This window comes from Dasypus novemcinctus, chromosome 7 (genome assembly GCF_030445035.2).
Source record: "Dasypus novemcinctus isolate mDasNov1 chromosome 7, mDasNov1.1.hap2, whole genome shotgun sequence".
In the NCBI taxonomy this organism is placed as follows: Eukaryota; Metazoa; Chordata; class Mammalia; order Cingulata; family Dasypodidae; genus Dasypus; species Dasypus novemcinctus.
In genome coordinates this window covers 113,438,442-113,453,817 of record NC_080679.1, presented here as the reverse complement: position 1 = coordinate 113,453,817, position 15,376 = coordinate 113,438,442, and the positions used below count along the sequence as shown (strand labels likewise).

General features: G+C 42.2%; 1 protein-coding gene across 2 annotated transcripts in view; it reads left to right on the top strand.

Moving 5' to 3' along the window:
• Positions 1 to 376: 376 nt before the first annotated feature.
• The window catches only part of THSD7B (thrombospondin type 1 domain containing 7B), an 882,043-nt gene continuing 867,043 nt past the window's right edge, over positions 377 to 15,376 (top strand). The window contains exon 1 of one of the 2 annotated variants that reach the window (XM_058301029.1): positions 377 to 773. The gene's annotated coding sequence lies outside the window, so the exon portion shown is untranslated. The remainder of the gene's footprint in view (positions 774 to 15,376) is intronic. The other variant, XM_071216471.1, reaches the window with a different exon arrangement.

Here is a 15,376-nt window from a genome sequence, read left to right as displayed (position 1 = left end):
GTGCAGAGGAACGCAGGGCCATCGGGACCGACCGTGCGGGATGGCTCTGTGTGTGCTTTGTAGTATGCGCCCGTGTGCGTGTGTGTGTTGGGCGTGAGTGTGTGTGTTGGGGAGTCATGGAGCACCCCCTCCCTCCCTTCCTCTTTCTCCTCCCATCACTCCACGGATCCCCATCGGGAAAAGCGCGCTCCCCTCTTCGCGGCGCTTAGTGGTTTGAGTACCCGGGGTCCAGCTCAGCTGGCAAGTCCCCCTCACCTGGTCTGCACCTACACCCCGGAGCGCCAAAGTTGGGGGAAACAGTCGCGGGGCGCGGAGGAGCTACCCAACGCTTCCGCGGATGCTCGCCCCGGGGAGCAGGCGGAGCAAAGGGATGGGCGGGTACGCCTACTAGAGGAAGGGGTAGGGAGGAGGAGGAGGGAAAGAGGGAGCCCGAAGGGGAGGCGGGGAGCAGCTGCCCTGGGAGGCCAGGCGCAAGGTGGCTCCCCGCGGCCCCGCGCCCCGCAGCTCCCGGGGACGCACCAGGCAGCCAATGACTGCGCAGAGGTGTACAGCAGATGGCGTCTGACTGCGCCGTCCCTACCTTCCTCCTCCTCCTCCTCCTCCTCCTTCTCCTCCTCCTCCTCCTCCTTCAGTGCTGAGGAGCCAGAGTCGCCGCCGGGTTGCCAGACGCTGGAATGGGTGGTCTCTCGACACACACCACCATCTTTCCTGCGCTCGGGAAGCCCGGGGTTCGGCTGCTCCCAGTGGCTGCGGCGGCGGCTCGGGCGAGGCGGGTGAGTGCGGCCGCGCGGCGCCCGGAGCAGGGCATGCCCGGTGCCCGCCACGGCGCGGGCGCGAGGCGGCGGCGGCGCGGGGCGGGGGGCACGCCGGGCTCCCGGACTTGGTTTTACCATCTCCGAGCAGCCTCCCTCGCCGCTTCCCTCGGTCAGACGCGGGAACTTGGAAGCGGAGCTTCTTGGACGCGCGTGGCTTGGGCTTCGGGAAGGGCTGGCTGACCCGGGCAAGCCCGTGGAGACCCTGGCTGGGCGGGCGAGGACACGCGTGCCACCGCGTGGGCACTGACCAGGCAGCGGGACCGAGGCGGGGGGCTGGGGCGGGAGGAACTCTGTCCCCTCCACCTCCCACTTGCTTTGGGGGGCACTGATGAAGGGAATCCGGGTTCCCCATCCTGTGAGGGGAGCCTCGGACCGCGGCGACTTGTGCGGGCTTTGCGAGCAGGTTACCTGTGGGCTCCGGGTCCGTAGCGCTGACCCGCGAAACCCGCGCGCGGGCGTTCAGTGCCCCGGGAGGACCGAGCCGAGCGAGCCAAGAAGTTTTGCAGCTTCCTCTGATTTTTCAGTGGAGTGTCAGGAGGCTGCAGCAACAGTTTCCACCGTCCCTGCGCGGGGCCAGGAGCGAGCGCGGGAGAAGGGGACTCGCGGGTCGGGCGTGACATCACGTTGTTTATTAAGAGAAAACGGGGAACAGGGCGCGATCGTGAGCGGCAGGGAGGGGAACGCGCGCGTTTTCTAAGGCAGCACGCGTCTGTGCCTGTCACCTCTCCTGTACACCAGCCCAACTGCATTAAAGTTATTTAAATATGCAAATGAAACCGGTTTTTTTGCTTCCTCATTTTTGAGTCTTGAGATAGGAAAGCTTGGGTGTGTGTGTGGGGGAGAGGGTTAAGCTCTTTCTTTCATACAAACATTTTAAATACAAGAAAAAAACTATTTGGGGAAAGGGCATATGATCTAATGATACTTTTTAAAGGATTATTCTGGCGATCCCCTAAGAGCAGTCGCATTTAGTTCCATGCAGGCACGGATGAGTTCTGCTAAGATGATGGGACGTGCCTATGTTCTGTGGAAGGCACCAGGGCCTCTCCGTTCTCGGTTCTTTGCCAGGATGATCTGCTGGCCGCAGGCAGTTTCCCACCGTTAAGAGCATTTGTGCGATTGTAAATGACAACCCCGCCAGAGGAGCCCGCCTGGTGTTTCTCACCAGTATACCTGTAGGTCCTCTGTTGTCAGGAAATGGTAACCCCTGCAGGCAGAGTGCCCGCCACCTAGGCTGGTGTGTGTGTGTGTGTCTGTTTGAGTGAGCACACTCGCGTGTGTGCATATGGAGTTTCCTTTTGACAGGCGATCTTTGGACGTCAAAGTGATACATTTATCTCCCTGGCAGTGTCAAGGCAGTCTGGGCTTGTTGGGTAACTGGGAGGCAGTGATCTCCAGGGAAGCCTCCTTGCGCTCTTGACTGTACTACAGCAGTTAGTTAAGGCTTCCTGAAAGCCTCTGAGGATGTTACTAACCAAATGAAGAAGTGTTTTCAGTGGTGAGCCAAGAGCTCCTGCCTTTGAGGGTTTAAAGCTATATAAAGGCCCTGTGTTGAGTCTGCACTATGTTGCACTGCTATTTTAAACCCTGATGTCATTAAGAAGAGGCACCTTCTTTCAGAACTTGGTGCTTTTTGTTTTCTGTGCGGAGATGAGCTGCTGAGTGGACGCGCTGGGATTGACCTCGCCCCGTCGTGGCCTTGTGTCTTTTCCATCTACTTGCTGGGAGTTGAGAACTTGAAACTCTTTTTCACACAAATGTATGTGAAATAGAATGATGAAGATAACTCTTCTGATTCTGTAACAGCATACACAGGTCCTTCCAAGGATTTTGTGTGTGTGATTGCTGATTTTGAAGTTGTGGAGTGGCCTTACACAGGAGTTCAAGACAGCTCCAGCAGCTGTACAAACCCCTGAACACTTACCAACCACTCCGCGTTCTCATACTATCAGGGATTAATCCACGCCACGTGCTTGGGGTTGTGTGGTCCAGGGCAAGGCTTCCCTACTCCTGGTGGACTAGAGAGTTTATTTTGAGGGATCATAATGTGATGGGTTCACTTTAAATCTACCTTAACATTTAAATCAATACTTGGAAATGATCTTCACAATGTTTCTTAATCCCACCACCCTACCCCCCACCCCGCCATGTTTTTAATCAAAGTTGTCACTTGCTAAAGAGTTGAAGCACTGAAAAGCAGGACCACTGTTAGGTAGGAAATAATGACTATCATTAAAAAAATGGTATAAATCCAGACTCCACTGTTTCAGGACTGCCGTTAATTAATTGGCAACTAAAGGGACCTTTCTGATCCCTGCTGAGTATGCCCTCTGAGAGAAAGTAGGCAAGGAATTAAGAAAAAAATGGGACTGCTAAAATGTACTTCATCAGAAAGGTTATTAAGGACTTTTGTCTCCTTGTTGCAGGTTCTGTTTCTCAAGGAATAGTTCTTAAGGTTTGTAATAAAAAATAGTCCTCAAATAAGCAGTGGGAATAAAAAAGATAGGAGTTAAGTTAATGGAAAGAGGGAGGGGGGTATCCAAAGAAGAAAGATTTCAAAGCATGTCAACTCATTTTAATTATACTTCACAAATTGAAGTTGGAATCATATAATTTCTCCAAAGAACAAAAATCTTGCCCAAACTGCAATTTTGCTATTCTGCACACCTTTATAAAGAGTAGGCATTAAAGTAATAACATCATTTCAAAAGTTTGAATAGAATAGTGAAGATTAGTTGACTGGTCCTTTTGAGTTAAGAGTCAAAATGACAAACGATACAATACATTAAATACGCATCAAGATAAACACATTAAAGGATTCTGAGTAGTGACAACTGCACTAGTTGGTATGAAAAAAAAGAACAGCAACTTTACAACAAAGCTTCAGGGGTGCTATACTGTCGAAGTATGAGGGAAGCATCTTTGAATAACTACAGAAGATTACATTATCAAAAACTATTTGTGTGAGCTATTTAGATATGCTTCTGGATTTTTGAACATAAATTGTACATAAGTGATTCGTGTTTTTAAAAGAAGACATTTTCCAGTATATGACTATAAAAGAAGCAGCTGCATCCATTTTAACACCAGGCAGGTTCCTAAATATAACACTGGTCCTTAATTTGGAGCTGTTAACAGGATTAATATCCAAGTGATAATTAACATGTTAAACCTGTGAAAGTAGAGGGATTTTAAAATTCCACTTGTAATTTTAGACATTTACTATTGAGTCCGAGTGGGATCAGTGTTTTAGAAGATGCAAAGTCACTGACACTCTTGCTCCAAGATGTTCACCCTTAAAAACTTCTCCATTAATTGGGATTATCTTGTTGATGGTTTTACTAAGGTTTTTATGGATGGTTATTCATAATAGCTAACAGTGGCTATTGATGAAACCAAGCTATAGAGGATTCGGTGCTGCTCCCTGTCACTTCATGTGTAGCTCTTGACTGAGGAGGAACTAGGCATCTCAGACATTGAATTCCTAGGATTATGCTTTCATTGTGAATCTTGTTGCCTAGGGTAGACCAGTTATTCAGGATATAGATATTTAGTTATTTTTCTGTTGTAATCTACCCATGATTTATTATGAGCATTCTGTAGCTACTACATCGAGCAATTCTTTTGAAGGTTCCTATTAGTGGAATCCAATTACTCCATATCCTTTGGTAAAATTCTGAAACTAACGATAGAGATGCAGAGAATAGGGTTTCACTACCGGTAGGGACTCAGGGTTTATTGCAGGGCTGGGGGTGGAGAGTATTGAATCCAAGCTCAGTTTGTGAGCTAAATCGTTAATTGATCTGGCACATGCTGCTATGTTTTAAGAGCATGTGTTTACAGTTTGATAAGTAAGATACAGTGTATTTAAAAACACTAAATTCATATCAGCTTTTGGTCATTTGGTATTTTTGCAATTAATGGATTCTACAAGTACAGTAGTTTGCTGTGATGTGGAGATCTGCGGAATTTTTCAAAGCAAAAAAAGAGGTCCTTAAAGTAGAAGGGTTTGGACGTTGAGCCAGATGTGGGGATGTGTAAAAGTGTGGAAATGTTTCCTGGATGAAACAAAAGGCTGTCATTGTTCAGTTTAGGCATTTTGCAGCAAGGGACATGATGCTTGCTTTGGATTTGGTCTCTCTAGGCATATTTTAATTATAAACCTCCTGTAATTAAATATGCTGTAGCTAAAAAAAGAATCCTAAGTAACTAATGCACAGATGATTCTTCAATGCCTTGACTGGCAAGAAGCTTGCTGCTGTGTTCCACTTGCATGCATGAGGGCTGGCCGCTGATTTGTGCCCTGGTGTTATGTTAGTGAACAGCTCATTACTTCTGGAAGAATCACAATGTTGAGAAAAGCTCTCAACTTTGTGGCAGTTAGGCACCATTGCTTTGGCCTCAGACTGTAGTTGTGTGGTAACATGTTTTAATTGTGGGTCCTTTCAGAGGATTATTATGAAAAGTATCCCATGTCGTACACATAAATGAGGGAATTTCTAATTATAATGAGACTAAAGCTTGCAGTAATCTCTCCATGTAGAGTTTGCTTCCGAGCTCACCTCTGCTGCTCTGCCTTTTATACTTAGGTTAGACATATTCAGGGCAATTCGGGCAGCGTGCATTCATATGGCCTTAGTGGTTGTGAAAACATTGAAAGACTTCTGTGCCGGTATGGAAGCAACGCGGCAGTATTAAAGGCCGCTCTCCCAGGACTGGGTGCACCCACTGAGAGGGTCACGCACATAGCATGGCAGAGGCCCCTGGGAGGTACTCCGGGACGATGGCTAGAATCTCTTCTCTTTGGTTAATTCCTTAGTTCTACAAGTTGATAAGTATTTTTATATATTATCCCTTGATATTTTCACTCATAGCAAGAATAAACGAAACCATTCCCATTATCAAGTAGTTGAACTTGAAATTTGCTTAAATTAATTTTACACTTTAATTTTTTATATCTGGTTGACATTTGTATCTGTTAAAACACTTGAACGTTGTTAATCTTATATATTTATATTACCAGAGAACACATAGGTACCTAGCCCCCTTTCAGTTGCGTTTGTAATTCATATATATAGCCATTCTACCTTTAATTTATTTTCCTGGAAAATGTAACATAAGAATACTAAATCATACCCAGCCAGGGGCAGAGCCAAATTTCTAACCCAGGTCATCCTTCCACTGCAAGTAGAAATCCTTCTTACTTCCAACTGTCCCAGACCACCAAAATGTATTTTGTGGGAGCAGGCCAATAAGCCTTTTTTTTTTTTTGGTTGGTGGGGGGAGAAGTAATTATTTTTTCCAACTCTATTTCTAATCTTCAGAATTAACTCAATTTATTTTTGTTGACTTCTATGTATTTCTGTGATTAAGAATACTTAAAAAGACTTCACTGTGCTCAGATCGACCCATTCCATGAACTGGAACATCTCCTGGCCAATCATGGGGTCAAAGAACATCAAAGCCTTTGCAGACACTGAGCAAAATTTTTTGGTGATTTCTTCCGGATCCCTTCTAGCTAAAAGTAAACACAAATACTGCTAGATTGGTCCTCGAAAATATGACTTAAATTATGCTTCTTCCTTGAAAAGAGAAAGTAGGCCCTACATCAATTTAACTTATGCCGGTCATCAACTCTCTATTACCTTCTTCTATCAGGTCTACTATCTCCTTTAAATTCCTCACAAAAAACACATCTATTTAAAAGCGCCAAAATGCTGTTTTCTCCCCCTGCCCCCCAACCAGTAATTGAAATCATACCTATTAGTAAAGACACTTCCACTGAGTTTTCTCTGATTATGTCTGATTATATCAGTTCACAAAGCCCTCTCTCTGTCTGAACAGCTAAGGTGGTGAATTCTCAATGTAGTATTTGAATAAATCTCTTTTCTTATTAATATCTACTTGAGAGTAAAAGCTTTCAGTGGGAAAAGGGGACGGATCTCTGCTGAAAATTCTGGAAAACGTAGGAGAAGGGAATGTGATAGAGAGGGCCTGGACAACCACCTTGTGAGCATCTATCAGGTAAGGCTTAATGTATCTAGGAAAGCATTAAGAATGCCTACTAATTATTGATTACCTGGGACATGCTGCCTACAGGCCAAGTGGATTAGAATAAGAATGTCTATAATAATATTGCAAAGACGATATTATTATTTAGCCCCATTTTTCATACTAGGAAATGGAGGCTGAGGAAACTTCAGTACCTTGTCAAAGTGCAATGCAGCTGGCAAACCACATAGCCAAGATTTGCATCCCTCTTTTGGGCTGCAGAGCCCATTTTGCTTCTGATATGCTAAGCTGCTCCTAGGGCCTGAATGTTTGGGCAGAGAGTTTAATCTTAATTTCTGCTGGAATTTCTCCAACATGCAAGAGCACACGCACCTAGCGCCAGAGCCTCCATAGACAACCGGAATGACTGACAGGAAGAGGATTGCTGAATCACTTCTGCCAGGAGATAAAAGCGTCATTAAGAAATATGGAAAGATACTGCATTTTGATTTGACACAAACCTTATGGGAGAAGATTGTAGTATCTTAGACTTGTACAGCGTTTGAGACATTTCTCACAAGAAAGTGTTGGCTTCCTGATGAACCCATTGAGAGATTCAGAAAATTCAGACATATGTAGGAAATCCACTCCAGCTTCCGTTTTTATTAACAGCTGATAATTAGGAGAAAAAAGCTGTTCTGCAAAATATGCAAAACTCTAGCTTTTGAAATTAGCACGAAGGGAAAGATAACGGAAATCAGTCTTCGGGTGTATGAGAAGGGTGGACTAGAAGTGGCCGTGGTCACTCCCTCAATTTGGCTGACGAGCTGGTCAGATGGGTGTCTTGACTATCCTCTTTGTCCATGTTCATCTCCACAGGAATGTGTCCTTGGTCGAAGGGGACACCTTTACTAAGAAGAGGAGGGCTGTTCTTTGGCTAAGCTTGTGTGAGAAGTCAACTTTCTGAACTCTGTTTCTTAAGTGTTTTGCTGGGTCAGCATTAGGTCTCTTGACATGAACTTCTACGGGGGTGGATAATAACCACATTTCCAATGCCAATGTCTCTGAACAATTTCTATAGAAATAAAGTGCTGGAATATGCCCAGATTTTCTCCTTGCCTCTGGCAGACTTTATCATATGTAAGAAAGCTCAGAAGATTCGAAATTGTAAAGCAAGAATTTTACTCCTTCCAGGAATGAACTTTTTTTTTTCACATTCAGAGTTGTCTCAGAAATGGGAGAAGTTGTCTCAAGAAAATACTGGTCTCCCATCATTGGGAATAGTCAGAGGAGGAGCACCAACCAGTGAAGGTATTCTGCAGAGATGTGTGCCACTTATTAGTAACCGAGATTTATTGTGCATATACTATGTGCCGTTTACTGATCTACATGTATTAATTTATGGAATTCTCACAACACACTTATGATGTCAGTTGTGTTATTATCATTCCCATTTTACAGATTCAGAAATTTAAAAACTGTAAGTGACTTGCCCAGATCAGGACCAGGGAGTCTACTTCTTGAGCAGCACTGTTCAACAGAAATACAATGCAGCCACAAATGCAATTCACCTATGCAATTTTAATTTGCCAAGAACCACATTGGAATAACACAAAGAAACATTGAAATTAATTTTAATAGCATGTCTTTCTTAACCCAGTGTATCTAAAATACTGTCATCTCAACATGTGATCAATATGAAAAAGTTGTTAACAAGATAGTTTTTTTGGTATTAAGTAATTTTCAAGAACATCTCAATTCAGACTAACCACGTTTCCCTGTTCAGTAGCCACGTGTGGCTGGTGACTGCCACATTCAACACATTTAGAGCCCACACTATTAGTAATTCCACTCTAAAGCCTGCCTATTGATCGCTGCCTCCTTTTAATGCTTACTCCATTAGTTTTTGTATATGTGGAATCATCCATTTATTTATTAGTCCTTATTTATCAGGAAGAATGATTTCTTAAAAAATAAACTTAAAAACGTCCATTTCTCTCAGCAACAGTTATACATACGTCTACTTTTTTTCCCCTAAGGATTTATTTTATTTATTTCTCCATATCCCCTCATTGTTTGCACTTGCTGTGTCTGTTAGTCTTCTTTGTTTCTTTAGGAACCCAGGACCTCCCATGTGGGCGGGAGGTGCCTAATCGCTTAAGCCACCTCTGTTCCCTGCATTTTTAAGTCTCTCATTATGTTCTTCCTCCTGTGTCTCTTGTTACATCATCTTGTTGTGGTCCTTTCTGCGCCTGCCCTTTGCATCAGCTCACTGTCTACCTGTCTTCTCCAGGAGGCATTGGGAACCTCTGCTTCCCACCCCACTGTGTCTTCTATCATTTCCTTCTTCCTGTGCTCCTTGCAGTGCCTCTCGTGCCAGCTTGTCGCGCCAGCCCATTGTCTTCTCCAGGAGGCACCTGACCGAACCCCAGACCTCCCATTTGGCAGGTGGGAGCCCAATCACTGGAGCCACGTTCACTTTCCACATACATTTACTTTAAAAACCTGTGAGATAGGAAGATTTATCTTTGTCTCATCTGTTAAAAAATGAATCCCACATGCTTTTCTTCTTGTGTTAAAAAAAATGAATCTCACATCCCTTTCGTTTGTGAAGATGGAGCATACCTGGCTTGCTTCCACTTTACAATTATTCAAACACATTATGGAATCACCTTACCCTTCTTGTTTCCAGGCTAAATAGTCTCTGTTTCTTTTGTCTTTTAAAATGTTGTTTTTGTTTGTTTTTAGTGCATATGTGTATGCAGTCTTTTGCATATGAAATGGGCATAGCTTAGGGTACGTTTTCTCTAGGGAAGAGGAGCAGGGAAAATATAACCTTTAAATAAGATTGAACTTAACCAACTTTTCTAATTTACACTTGATGTGTATTTCTCAACTTTCTTTTCTATATCTTTATTATGATTGCTGCAGTCAGAAATGATGTGCGGCCCACCAAAGTGATATTTCTGATCAAATTGTAGCAATTTTTCGGTAGGTTTGATTCATTTTCTAGCATGCAGCACTCTTCTCAGTCATGTGAAGGGCCTTTCTCAAGTTGAATTTCTGACAGTAACTGACCCTGTGGGCTGTGACATGCTTCAATTGAAAAAGCAGAATGTGACATGCCTTTCATTCTGTGGAATACGTTTTTAAAAATTCGATGTTTCCTTTGTAAATACAACCTGTATTCAGCTCTACATGATAGTGTGAAACATTTTAATCATTCTGAATATCTTTCTGGGGTTGGGGGACATGTTACACAGGTAGCGTAAATCTGGCTTCAGTTGCTTATTAAAAGAAGAATATTAAGAACACAGATTCTGTTAAGAGGAAAGAAAAATTTAAACTTTATCAGGAGGAATTTCCTTGTGGAGATAGACTCTAAGGACATGTCATCTAATATGTGCATGAATATTAGATCTTTCATTTGGATTATAGAGTTGGTGGAATTAAAACATAATGCTTGTGGACATGATATATTCCCAGTGCAGCACTTTTTTTTTTTTTGGTTTTTTGGGGGTGGGTAACTCAGTAGGTTTCACATAGCAAGCAAACCACTGTAAAGTGTGAGATGCATTTGTTCATAAGCTCTGTGAATAAATTTAAAAAGTATTTATTGAGCACCTGCTGTGTCCATGGCTCAGAGTGGATAAAATCAAGTACAGGATACCAGCTCCAATCTCCAGGACTTTACAGTCCAACTGGGGAGATGTGACATGCACATTCTCTGTCTTTGGAAAAGCCAAATCACCTCACTATATATCTGTCTCTCTTATTAAATATAAGCTCCATAAAAGCAGAGAATGCAGCTTACTCATATTCGTATATTCAATATCTTGCAGAGAATAACTGTGAAAGAGGTGTTTGTTGAATTAAGTTAAAGAGGTGCATTAATTTTATTTACCCATGTCAATTGAAACATAGCTATAATGCCATATTTTAGTGTGACCATCTGTGTAAAAACTGCATTTTAAATAATGAAGATGAATCAAGTCTAGTCCCAATCCTTGTTCTACTCCTCTGGCTGTATAAGCTTTGCTGACTTCATTTGGAGATTTCTAACACCTGCGCTCCACCTGAAATGATTGGGTTACCCAAGAGGGAGTGAGGATCTCTTTTCTCAAGATGCCAGGGTCATGTTGGGCTTAACTTCAGTCAGACTCCTGTAGACCGAAAAGAAGAAAAAGTTCTATTTTGTTCAGCAAGTAAAGAATCATGTCATTCAACCTCACTAAATGTTCCTTCTACGTGTGCATATGGGAGGTGGCCAGTGAGCAGGATAAAGTCTGTGCTTGCTTACACCTGCATAGGGCTCCCAGTGGCTATTGAAAAATAGAGTGCTAAATGATGCCAGGACGACCATTTAATATTTGTGAGCAAAAGGAATCAGCTGAAAATGAGCAAGGCTGTATAGCCTGCAGAGGTGGAGACCTTTTTAAACATCCCATCAAAGTGCATGGAATGTGTGGCATTGGTCGTTTGCTACTTGAGCCATTAACAGAAAGGTTGATGTAAACAATGATGGCATCAGGATCATCAGAATGACATTGCTTTTGCATTTTACCTGCAAGGAGCTCAATATGCTTTGATAGATTAAAATGATTCTTCCCATCCTGCTGGATTCCTCAAGGGAAATTTGGCCAATAATTATGTACTGCTTGTCTGCGAGGCACAATTCACTATGCTTGGCCCAATGAGGTGGACAGCCATACCCAAGAATTGGCCATGCCCTTGAGGAATGTTCCTAGAGTTCATGTAGAGGGAAGAGAAGAAAAGGAAGACCAAAAGTACATCTGTAGGCTCTTATAGATGAATAGACTTACATGGGAAGAAGGAGTTAGTTTCTCTGTCTGCCTACTTGTTTTTCTCATAATTTTCCCAACATTATTTCTGATTCTGGGATAGATATCTAGTCTTTAAGACTGACTATTTATAGTCTCTTTATAAAATCTTATTTATTCTCTATAAAATCTTATTTCTAATAGTATTTTTAAGTTTGTGGCTTAAGAATACCCTTCAAGGTTTATTAGAACTAAGAACAACAATGATAGATCTCCCCTGTAGCCTGTCATTGTGGATTCAACAGTTTATCTCTGATTTCCTGGTCAGCAGGAACTTCACAGCAGTCTCAAATTCTGTGCTTTGAAAGCTTGCTATGCTCACAGTCTAAGTAAAGTGAGATCTATGCCTTTATAATCTAAGATAAACAGTTTTGTCCTGGCATGTGTTGGTGTGTGGCAGGGAAATGTATACAGGGGCCGAATTATCCACTGACTTGGCAATCAGGTTGGCAAGCATTGATATTTGGTAGATACCTGGGAGATAAAAGCATCTGGAATAGTAAAGTAGTCCTTTATTTCTAAGAACTGAAAGTTAAAAAAGATGCTCAAAATAGTATGAAATCATTTATGTTGTGAAAAACTTAGGAAGTGAACATACAGATGGCAGAAATCTGCCAAGAAGCACGCACACACACACACACAATCACTCCCCCTAAAACAAAACATACACGTTGGGAGAATGATAGAAAATATGAGGTGAGAATTGACAGGAAAAAAGGAGGAAAACAAATGGAGAGGGGGAACGCATTCCCAACTATTTGGGATTAGAAATGTGTTCAGAAATGTCATTGGGTTGAAGCCAACACATAAGATGATTAGAAGGCATAGGGCCAGCGATGCTCCCTTGCCACAGTTGTGACCCTTCTGCAATCCAAAATCTTCCTAAAACAAAGCTTAAAAATAAATAAAAATAATAAAAAAGTAAAAAAATAAAATAAATTGTTTGCATTCTGTCTTTCATCACCATAGCTCTATCTTTCATGTGCAATGACAATTTCTTCTGTATGTTCCCCCCAGTGTCTTATTTTTTTCACGTTATTTTCAAAGAAACTTTAGGTTACAGAAAAGTCACATAGGAAATATAGGGGATTTCCATATACTTCACCTTCTCCCTCTTTCACTGTTTCCTCCTATTAATAACATCTTACAGGAGTATGGTACGTTTGTTACAATTGATGAACAAATATTGAAGCATTGTTTCTAACCATGGTCAGTGGTTTACATTATGGTTTACTTTTTGCACCATACACTTTTATAGGTTTTGACAAAATGTATAATACCTGATGTGTGGGGAAGGGTGCACCAGATCATGCCTGTATGGAATATGAATGTATTCAAGTGGCCATGGGTTGTTGTCTCGGTGGGTGGAGACCCACACACTAACTGAAGAAATACTGAATTCCTATCCTGAGGAGTCCTACTACATTCTCTAACAGAGTGGGCAAGAATCCCCCAAGTACAAGGGCACTGCTGAGCAAAGGAAGACAGATCAATATGCCATGCCCTTAATATTTTTTTTTAATATTTATTTTTTTAAAGATATTTAGATTACATAACGTTACATAAAAAAATAGGGGATTCCCATATTCCTTGCTCCCCACACTGCCCACATTTGCCTCCACTAACAACATCCTTCATTAATGTGACACATTCATTGCAATTGATAAACACATTTTGGAGCATTGCCACTAAACATGGATTATAGTTTATACTGTAGTTTATACTCTCTCCCACACAATTCTCTAAGTTATGGCAGGATATATAATGGCCTGTATCTCTTGTTGCAGTGTCATTCAGGACAATTCCTAAGTCCTGAAAATGTCCCCATATTACATCTGTTTTCCCTGTCCCTGACCTCAGAACCTCCAGTGGCCACTGCCTCCACATCAATGATATAAGTTCTTCTATTGCTAGAATCACAACAATTCTATAGTAGAATACCAATAAGTCCACTCTAGTCCACAGTTCATTCCCTAATCTGAGGATTCTGGGATAGTGATGCCCACTCCACCTCTAATTGAGAGGGGACTTCAATCACATATGTAGGCCCTTAATATTGATGCTTATACATATGTACCACGTTCTTGTGAAATTGAAACTTAGCCCAGTAGTATATATTGCCTAAGAGTTATCTCCTGAATGTCTTCTTTTTGCTCAAAGATGGCCTCTCTAAGCCAAACTCAGCATGTGAACTCACTACCTTCCCCCTGGCAAGGGGTGTGACTCCTGGGATAAGCCTCCCTGGAGCCAAGGGATTATTACCAAGTGCCAGCTAGCTATGCATTTGGAAAAAGAACTTGACCAAAAGGAGGAAATATTAAATACAAATGAAGTTGTATGGCTAAGAAATTTCAAAGTGAGTTGGGAGGTCATTCCAGAAGTTTTGCTTATGTATATCTCAGGAGGATCTCACTGACTGCCACAGTAAACAGTGTCTCAAGCAGGGATGCTCCTGAGGGCTCTAGAGACATCTAGACACTATGGGTAGGGCAGACAATTCCAGGAATTCGGCACCCTGTCAGTGGGCCTTACCTTGAAATATCATAACCTACCTCCCAAAGTTTTGGAGTTAGACTCACCTTACAATTTTCCTACACATGGTTTTTATGCCCCTTTTATTTGAACATTAATTAGCACTATACCCATTAAATATGTGTTCTAGAGACTTAAATCTTCCAGCTGTTCATATGCTGGGTAAGCCCTGAATCTTAGCAGAGTTGCAGCCAACATCTGCTCTCCAGTTCATCAGGCTCTTCCAGGACAACTAATAAAATGATGATGATGGATGACCCCCATCCCCAAAATCAGAGAATATCTACAACTGCAAGCAAGACAGTTCCATCCATCTGTCCCATGGGATCTAAACCCCCTCTCAATCAGCAGCAGAGTGGGCATCACCATCTCCAAATCCTCAAGATTGAGGAATGAACAAAGACAAGGGGGGAATACAACGATGGACCAAAGAAGTAGACTTATTATTCTTCTAGCAATGGAAGAACTTGTAACATTGATATTAAAGGCAGTGGTTACCAGAGGTTCTGAGGGGAGGGGGAGGGAAGAATAGGTATAACATGGGGCATTCGTGGGTCACTGGAATTGTTCTGCATGACATTGCAATAATGGATACAGGCCATTATACATTTTGTCAAAACCTGTAAAATTGTGCTGTTTAAAGTATAAACCACAATGTAAACTATAGACCATGCTTAGTAGCAATGCTTCAATGTGTTCATCAAGTGCAGCAAATGTACTGCACTGATGAAAGATGTTGTTAATGGGGAAAAGTGTGGGATGGGGAGTGGGTGGGGTATATGGGAATCCCTTCTATTTCTGATGAAACATTTATGTAGTCTAAAACTTCTTTAAAAATTCAAAAAGGCAGTAGAGGGAAGGCCATGCTGCTCTAGGGCCCTAGCCAGTTGCAAAGGTAAAAGAAATCTGTTTTAGATTATTCATTCTCTTTGATTTAGAGAAACTTTCTGAACAAGAGCAAGAACAACTGAGAGAGAAATGAAACAGTGGATGGTTTAGTGAAATTTGTTTTGGTGTAGTGAAATTTTAATCCTGTTAATAATGTACACATTTTCCCTGTCAGAAGTTCATGTGTAGCTATGCCAACCCCTGTTTCTCCCATTTAAAATGAAGAATCTACTCTTAACTCCCTTTCTATTCACTTCCTTAGCTTTTATGTTCTATTCTAACTTCTGGAATTAGCAATATATACTCACC